Here is a 9,607-nt window from a genome sequence, read left to right on the forward strand (position 1 = left end):
GAACTTGGTGCAACTGTGGTTGTGGCACCAGCTGCAATTGTGGTGGTGGCACCCAATGCAGCTATTGTATCAGAACCAGAAGAAGCAGTGGTAGAAATTCCAGGTGTTTCTGTATCAACAGAAGCAAGAGTTGTGGCAGCACTGGCTGACAATGAGGCAGCACCACTGGTAGTGGCACAAATCCTTAGGGTTGTGGTACCTGTTGCAGTTGTGGATACAGCAAATGTGGAAGCTGTGGCTGCAGCAGTGGTGCCAGCAATGGCATGGTATGTGGAACCTGTGTTTGCTGAAGTTGTAGAGGCAGCTTGAATGGTGGAATAATCTGTGGCCGAGAGGGCGATGTCCTCTGCTGTGTTTGCTTCAGTTTCTAAGTCCTCTGTGGTAAAATCAGAGGCAGTGGTGGAGACAGAGGCTTGCGGGGTTGTGGAGCCAGCGCCTGAGTTTGTAGGGGCTGAGGCACTGGAAGCAGCAGACCCTTGAGGTGTGGATGCCACTGAAGGTGCCTCTGAGGCCAACACAGATGCTGGGACAGTTGCAGTTGATGCAGGCTTTGTGGATAGAGCAGCTTTTTCTGAGTTAGTGTTTGATGTCATTGGGGTTACAGTGACAGGGGATAGGGTTTGAGGTGTTCTGGTGATTCATCTAGTCCCTTAGCAGTAGTGGCATTTGCCCTAGTTGGAGCAACTGATGTAGACATTTTGCTCTTGAATATAGTACTAGTGATTGTGGCTAAATTTGTAGTGGCTCCAGGTACAGGGTTGCTTGTACTAGTTGAGGTATTATTTACAGTGGTGGGTTCAGTTGTAATGCCTGTTGGACTGGTCTGAGGTTTTGGTTTAGAGAAAGGTGGTTTATGAAATGATTGAGGCCATTGGTGATGATGATGTTGGTGTGCATGGGGATGTGACCCAGTTGGCTGTAGTGTTGGTGGAGAAGGAGGTTTAGATGGAACAGAGGCATGAGAATGTGATAACAATGGTTTTGTGACTTTAGGGAAAGGTTTCCTTTTGCTTTGTGGACCTTTTTCCATGTGTGTTGAACAGATTTAGATCCTTCTTGTTCAGATAATTTTAATCTTTTTTGTGGGAAATGTAGATTGTCCTTTTTTAGATTGTTTTTCAATTTTGCCTGCTAAAGGAGGTTGTCTTTTTACTCCTTGAAGGGGTTTAAGCTGATTCACATCTTTCTTAGAAGGTTTAGATTCTCTTTTGGAAGTTACTTAGTCTTTTATTCGCTATTGGGGATGTGGTCTGTCTTTTTTGAGGTAGTTTTACAGAGTTGGTCTTGGCAAGATGTGTTTTTGTAGTCTTTATACCTTTTGTGGGCCATTTCTGTTGGCTTTTGGCAGATGTAGGTTTCTTTTTGATTTTCTTCTTGGCCAGAGATCTTTTTGGCCCTTCTTCAGTGGATTTAGGCTGATTGAACAGTTTTTTGGCAGGTATTGATAGCCTATTTTTAGTCTTCTTTAGAGTTTGCGAGTTGCTCCACATGTTTTTGGCTGTGCTAAGTGACTGCTTTTGTTGTTTATTGGTAGATTTAGACAAAGACTTTTTAGGTTTCTTTATATTTTTCTTTTTGGCCACAGCTACTTTTTCACCTGGTTTGGTTGGACTTATCTGATGCTGCTGTTTCTTTGCCAGTGTAGGTCGAAATAGTTTAGATTTTCTTAAGTTTTTTTTTTTTTTTTTGGACCACAATGTTTTCAAGAATTGGAGGTTTATCATTTTTTGCCTGATCTGACTGTTCCTTGGCACTTTTAGATAAGGAACTTTTAGATTTAATTGATATATTCTTAGAGGCTGGTTGTGTGTTTAATACTGATTTAAGTGCTTTAGGCTGATTCATTTGTTTTTTGGCAGGTGCAGTAAAGGTTTTTTGTGGTTTCTTTAACATTTTATTTTTGGCTATAGATGTCTTCCTTTTCATTGCAACTGATTCTGGCTGAATTAGCTTTTTCTTGGCAGATGTAGGTGCTGCCTTTTTGGATTTAGTTAGATTTTTCTTTTTGGCTTTGGAAGCTTCCCTTGTTGCTGTTGCCTTAGTTGGATCTTTTTTTACTGGAGTTAGCCACATATTTTTTTGTTTATTTTGAGCTTTCTTTTTGGCTAATTTTTTTTGTGGGATTGCTTTAGCTACTGCTGCCTGATTTAATTTTTGTTTCGCACATGAAGACAAAGTATTTTTAAATTTAGTTGGCTCTTTTTTTAGGGTCGAAGAGGTTTTAGGGGAAGCTTTTATTGCTGTGGACTTAGACGATTGTTTTTCGAATGATGTAGATGAAGCATTTTTAGGGGTCTTTAGAGATTTTTCTTGGGTTGAGATGTTTTTGGAGCTGCTCTAATTGTGGGTTGTTTTGTTTCTTAGCTGGCATGGACTGCATTTTCTTGGATGTTTTTGGACTTTTCTTTGTAGCTGAAAATGCCTTTGGTGTTGCTGGGGTCCATTTTGACTGTTTCTTGGTGGTTTTCCATTGACTTTTTTTAGGTTGTTTCAGAGTTTCGCCTGCCCTCAGTGGGGTGTTTTGTCCTGTTAGACTAGATGAATGGAAAGTCAATCCTTTCTTGAGAGTGGGCAATGTAATTTCCTTAGGTTTAACTTGTAGACTTTACTTGATGTCCTACAATCAGAGATTGATTGGCTGGCTGCCCTGGTTGCTTTGTTAGTACAGAAAGGTGTGCAGCCCTAGCAGGTAGAGACTTTGATTTTTGAGTACTGAAAGGTGACGATGAAGCCCTTTTGGGGGACCTATGGACAGGTTAGAAAGAGGCATGAGAATGGGCTTCAGTTTCCCCAAGAGCTGGGTAATGAAGATCTGCTTTGTGGTGTCCTGGCAGGGGAGCTTTGGACTGCTGACTATTGATTGTCTTTCCTGTTGCCTGATGCTGTGATTGCTGACACTCACTGAACTGCAGGGGCAGAGAATAGAAGATATTACCAAGAGAGGCAATGAATCAATTATTGTTTTGTATTTTCATTTTAGTTGCAGTAGCTGGTCTGTTCTTTAGATTAGGAGGAGTTTTGGTTTTGAATGTATTTTAATTTAGAATAAATTGCAATATAAACTTAAAATAGAGCAAGATGGTGAAATAGGAAGTCTCAGACTTTACTCCCCCAACAGAAAGTTCAACTAGCAATTATCCATAGACTATAACTTCTTTATAAGAACCCCAATACTTGGAAACAGGCCTGGGAAACCTGCATAATCCATAGAAATGGATGAAAATAAATTAAACTAAATTAGAAGGGTAAGAAGGATGGTCTTACTTGAAGTATGTTGCCCTTACCCCTCCTTCAAGTTAGAACAATGCCGCACAGACAGGACTTCCCTGGGCCCAGGGTTTCTACAGGGGAAAAAGAGAATGGGAAACACTGGGGTAATGGCTTGGCTAGACCTCCTAGAGTCAGGTAGAAAAAAGTAAAGGAAGCAGGGCTCACAGAGACCAACATGAAGATCTTGGTGACACCTCTGTTTTGCTACCAATTGTGGTACCCTATCAGAGATATCAGCTAACTATATAGCCCACCTGCAAAGCTGAGCTGTTTACTTTCAGAGGCATGGTGGAAAGTTCAACTGGCTTGAATCCCTAAACAGCTAGTCTGCATGCCTAGCCTTGCCCAGGCAGGGAGACAACTGCCTCTGTACATTTCAGAGAAATATGCAGATAGTTTAAAGAGTTTTAAGAGTGGATCAGCTTGGCTAAAAAGTCTGTCCATCAACCTCCGTGCATTTCAGAGAAGCATAGGGGCTAGGTTTGCTTGAATTGGGAGGCCAAGCAGCAGCTCTACTGAGTCAAATGCCCACCCAGTGACCTTGCCTTAGCAGGGAGATGCCTATCTCTGTGCCTATTGGAGAAGCATGGGGCTAAATTCTCTCAATCTTTAAGGTCAAATACCAGCTTGATTCAGCCAAAAGCCCACCCCATGTCTCTGCCCAGGCAGAGAGCTGCCCACCTCTGCACATTTTGGAGTGTAGGAATTATTAGGCTTGCTTGAGCTGGAAAGCCAAAGAGCAGCTCACCCCTGTCACAAAGCTCACTCTACAGCTCTGCTGAAGCAGAGAAATGTCTGTTTCCATGCACTTCCATGCCAGTTGTAGGGGCTAGACCTGATTGACCCGCAAGGCCAAAGAGAGGCTCAGCTCAGCTCAGCCACAAAGCCCACCTCCATGTGCCAACAAGGCATGGAAGCAATAGTCAATCATGCATTTCTTTTCTTTCTTTCTTTTCTTTCTTTTTTGGAGTCTTGCTCTGTCACCCAGGCTAGAGTGCAGTGGTGCAATCTCAGCTCACTGCAACCTCCACCTCCTGGATTCAAGTGATTCTCCTGCCTCAGCCTCCCGAGTAGCTGGTATTACAGGTGCCTGCCACCACACCCGGCTAATTTTTGTGTTTTTAGTAGAGATGGGGTTTCACCATATTGGCCAGGCTGGTCTCAAACTCCTGACCTCAGGTGATCTGCCCACTTCGGCCTCCCAAAGTGCTGGGATTACAGGCTCAATCATGCATTTCTATGGAGAATAGCCTCTGGTCCCATATGTTCAAAGCACTTTGCCTAACCTTGACCCTGGCCTGTATATCTGTCCAACTACAGGTCTTAACTAGCAAATCACCCAACCAGCAAATACATCCTGTTTTCAGTTTCACCAAATGCCATCACAGTATCTAGCTATCAGCTTTGCCTGGTCTTCTGAGAGAGTGGGGGCACAGCCAGCAGCCCAACCTAACATCAGAGCAAAGACAGCAGTTCAGCCAAATAGATAATTCACAACAAACTCCCTTCCTGGCATTGTCACCAGCTGACCCTTCAGATTCACAAGTTAAACTAAATAGTAAAAGTCTATCCCTGCCAAGGAACCCTCATAAAAGACAGAAGAGGTGGCTGTCTCCTCATTTGCATACACAATAATGCAAGGACACAAGAATTATGAAAATTTGGGAATTATAGTAAGTCCCCCCTCCAAAAAAAAACTAATAAAGCTCCAACAATGGACCCTAAAGAAAGAGATCTATTAAATAACTGATGATGAATTCTGCATACTCCTCTTAAAGAAGTTCAATGAACTGCGAGAATATATCATAGAAAATTAAAAAAATGGAAAAACAGTACACAAAGTAAGAAGTTTGACAAAATTATAAGCAATAAAAAGGCCAAATAGAAGCCCTATAGATGGAGACTAAATGGAAAAATTCAATAGGAAGCTTCAATAGAAGACTCAATCAAGCAGAAGAAAGAATCAGTGAACTTAAAGATAGAATATTTGAAATTATCCAATCAAAGGAGCAAAAAGTCAAATGAATAAAAAAGAATGAAGAAAGTCTATGAGAATTATGGGACACCATAAGAAGACCCAAACTTGGCATAATAGGATGGAGAATAAAGAAAAAAAAGGGGCCAGAAAGCAGATTTAAAGAAACAATGACTGAAAACTTCCTTAATCTGGGGATAGATGCCAACATCCATGTAAAAGAAGCATAGAAGTCACCAATTAAATTTAACCCAAAAAAGAGTTCACCAAGACACTAGTAATCAAACTGTCAAAGACAATAAAAAAATTCTGACTGCACCAAGAAATAAAAAACATATCACATATAAAGGAGTCACAATACAACTACCAGCAGATTTGTTGTCAGAAATCCTTTAAGCCAGAAGAGAGTGGAATGATATTTTCAAAGTGCTGGAGGAAAAAAAAAACTGCCAATTAAGAATAATTTACTCAGAAAAGTTGTCTTTCAGAAATGAAGAAGGAATAAAAACTTGCTCAGACAAACAATAGCTAAGGGAGTTCATCACCTCCAGGTCAGCCTAACAGAAACTGTTAAAGGGAGTTCTTTAAGCTGAAATAAAAGGCCACTAGTTAATAACATAAAACATATGAGCACACAAAACTCAATGGTATAAATAATGTAGAGCCATATTCAGAATACCATGAGACTGTAATGGTAGTCTGTAAAGCAATTATTTCACCAGTGTGAGTGTTAAAAGATAAAATTATTAATAACAACTATAGCTAAAATAAATTGTCAAGGGATATACATTATAAAATGATGTAAATTCTAACCTTAATACCCCACTTTCAACAATGGACAGATTGTCTAGATCAAATAAATAAAAAATTATTGGACTTGAAAAACACTTTAGACCAAATCAACCTAACAGGCATATACAGAACATTTCATCCAACAGCAACAGTACACAATTCTTCTCAAGCATGCATAGAGCATTCTCCAGGATAGACCATATGCCATAAAACAAGTCTTAGAAAATTTAAGAAGATTGAAATTATATAAAGTATCTTACCCAGCCACAATGGTGTGAAACTAAATGAGAAATCAATAACAGGAGGAATTTTGGAAAATTCACAAATATATGAAAATTAAACATCATGCTATGGGACAACCAATGAAATAATCAAGAAATTAAAAAAATATCTTGAGACAAACAAAAATAAAAACACAACATACCAAAACTTATGGGTTGTAGAAAAAGTTGTAAGAGGAACATTTATAGCAATAAATGCCTATATCAATAAAAAAGAGGACTTCAAGTAAAAACCTTAACATTACTCCTCAAGGAACTAGAAAAAGAAAAAACTAAGCCCAAGATTAGAATAAGGAAAAAATAATAAAGATCAGAGCAAAAATAAATGAAATAGAGAATCCAAAAGATCTCTATTGCAAAAGATCAATGAAACTGAGTTGGTTTTTTAATAAGATAAAATAGACAAATCTTTATCTAGATTAACAGAAAAAAAGAGAGAAGACTCATATACATAAAATTAGAAATAAATGATGAGACATTACAACTAATGCCATAGAAATAAAAAGATCATAAAAGATTACTATGAACAAATTATGCCAAAAGATTGAATAACCTAGTAGAAATCAGTAAATTCCTAGACATAAAATCTACCAAGAATAAATCATGAGAGAATGAATTTAACCAAACTGCTAGGTGACACCAAATACAAATTTCACTGGTATTTTAAGAATAAAGAAAAAATATTTTTCTGAAGTTAAACTTAAAATGTGGATATGAAATTAAAACTTACAGGTACATTTTTTGAAAATATCATCATTCTTTGCAACTACTAAAAAATTAGGTTTTCCCATTCAGTTTGCTAATGAGATTAATATTTTTATTTAAATTCTTACCTGAAGAAAGCATTTCATCTTTGATCAGGAATTGTACGTAACTAAGAAGTTCTTCACCCACCCAGTACCCACTCAGTGCCATACACATCCCACTTGCCATCCCCTCCCAACTCCCATCATTTAGGATAATCCCAGTGGTTGTGGGATAGAGAGTTCTAGGAAGGTACATGGTGTGCTATTAAATTCAGGGGTCAGCTTTATAGAACTCAACTCCTATATGTATGATATATGACATGGTGTGTTATGTATTATTATGTTCCAAGAACAGGTTCCATGAAATTCTAAGATTCTATGATGTTATTTGAGTTTTCCTTTCTTCTTCTATCTAGTTTATAATTTTTAGTCTATAGGATGCTGTACATGTTCTTCTGAAAACATTTTATAAAACCTTATTTTATTTTATTTTATTTTTTGGAAGATGGAATCTTGCTCTGTCACCCAGGCTGCAGTGCAGTGGCACGATCTCGGCTCACTGCAACCTCCGCCTCCCGGGTTCAAGCGATTCTCATGCCTCAGTCTCCTCAATAGCTGGGATTACAGACACCCGCCACCACGCCTGGCTAATTTTTGTGTTTTTAGTGGGGATGGGGTTTCGCCATGTTGGCCAGGCTCTTCTCCAATTCCTGACCTCAAGTGATCAGCCCACCTCACCCTCCCAAAGTGCTGGGATTACAGGTGTGAGCCACCGTGCCTGGCCCATACTTTTCTTATTGATAAGTCATCATTGTTAGATGACTTACAAATTACAATAAATATATTGAATAATCAAACTTATTTCTGACCTGTGCTAGTCTAATTCTGAGGAACACAACGTTGATTTCCTAATATGACAGTAGTATTGGTGGAAAATGGACACTGTTTCCATGGTGCCAGATTATTAAGACAAGTATACAGAACAAAGGCCTTCTGGTACCAGAATTTTGTGAAAGAAAAAGGGAAAGTAAAGGCAGCCTGTAGTTAACTTAGAGATGACCTTAGGGAAACTCAATATAAATAAGTTTCACAAAATCTCTAATAGCATGTAGCTTGTGACAGTGATGGTAGGGTCATCAGTTTCACTGGCCTTGGTGCCAACAAATCCATTTTAGAACCATAATCAGAAAACTTTGAAACCACTTGGTGTTTTTCTCTGAGTCCGAACTGAATCAGTTTACATCATGATATTTCCCCACAAAATAGAATGTCTTCCTGTGTTCCCCCTTTCAGTAGATGGTATATTATTTACTTAGTAGTATAATCTGGAATCCTGAGTCAGTCTTGACATTTCTTCTTATCCTCCCATGTCCGTCAGTCACTAGAGCCTCTCTAAATTTTACTTCCTAGATAGTGTTTTGAATCAGTTCACCTCTGATCATCTTTATTAGCAGCATCCTATCCAAGTTAATATATCTCATCTTTTACTCGGAAAGAGTAATAGTTAAATCTGATAATTAAGAAACTTCATAAATTAACACTATGGCTTCTATGTTTATTACTCATCTTAAGAAAACAATGGTTCAATTTCTTATTTACAGTTATAGAATGACATATATATTGTGAAATGTCTCAGAATTTTTGGAAATTGATCAAGTACATTTTTATAGTTTTCCTCAATATTCTAAAGTTTAATAGAATTGAATAAACCAATATTTGCAATAACTTAATAAGAGGATATCAATAATCTTTTCTCCATCAGGTTAAACACATTTAAACACTTAAGCTCAATGTTCCAATGTTAGGGGAATTTGTGAAATGTGTCTACCAACTGCACCCCCATTACAACTCCTCACAACCCAGTGCACTTAGAATCTCCCAAATTTTGGAGAGCGTGTATTACATTATCTACTAATCTACTTTCTGAATACTTTTTCAATTGCTGTGGTCATGCATATGAGAAATGCAGGTGATTTTCATTTGGCATAATAGTTTTTCTAATTCCATAGTGATTTATTTATTATTTTCACATATTCATCTATGTTATACTACACAGCAGAACAATGGTACATGTGCTGGTTCTGAACAACTATAGCTGTGAGAAATCACCAGTGTATTTAAGAACAAAGAAAGCAAAAACTTTTGTAAGGCATTCCTAGAACAGTAAAAAGGAGCACTGAACTTGGGATCAGAATGCCCAGGTTTGACTCCCAGCTCTGTCGTTTTATTACTGTGTGAGCTTGGTTAACTTATATATAAATGCTATGTTTCTCACCTATAAAAAGAGAATAATTAATTTACTATTTACCAGAATAAGTTGATGTCAAATTCAATTAGAATACTCACAGAAATGCTTTGCAAACTCCGTAGCACTACATAAAAATATTAAGCTTTAACTTACTTATGCACTGAATTTTCCCAATAATTTCTTATTTATAGATATATCCAATGTATTTTTTTTTATTATACTTTAGGTTTTAGGGTACATGTGCACAATGTGCAGGTTTTTTACATATGTATCCATGTGCCATGTTGGTTTGCTG

Source organism: Hylobates moloch, unplaced genomic scaffold, assembly GCF_009828535.3.
Source record: "Hylobates moloch isolate HMO894 unplaced genomic scaffold, HMol_V3 SCAFFOLD_2, whole genome shotgun sequence".
Taxonomy (NCBI): Eukaryota; Metazoa; Chordata; class Mammalia; order Primates; family Hylobatidae; genus Hylobates; species Hylobates moloch.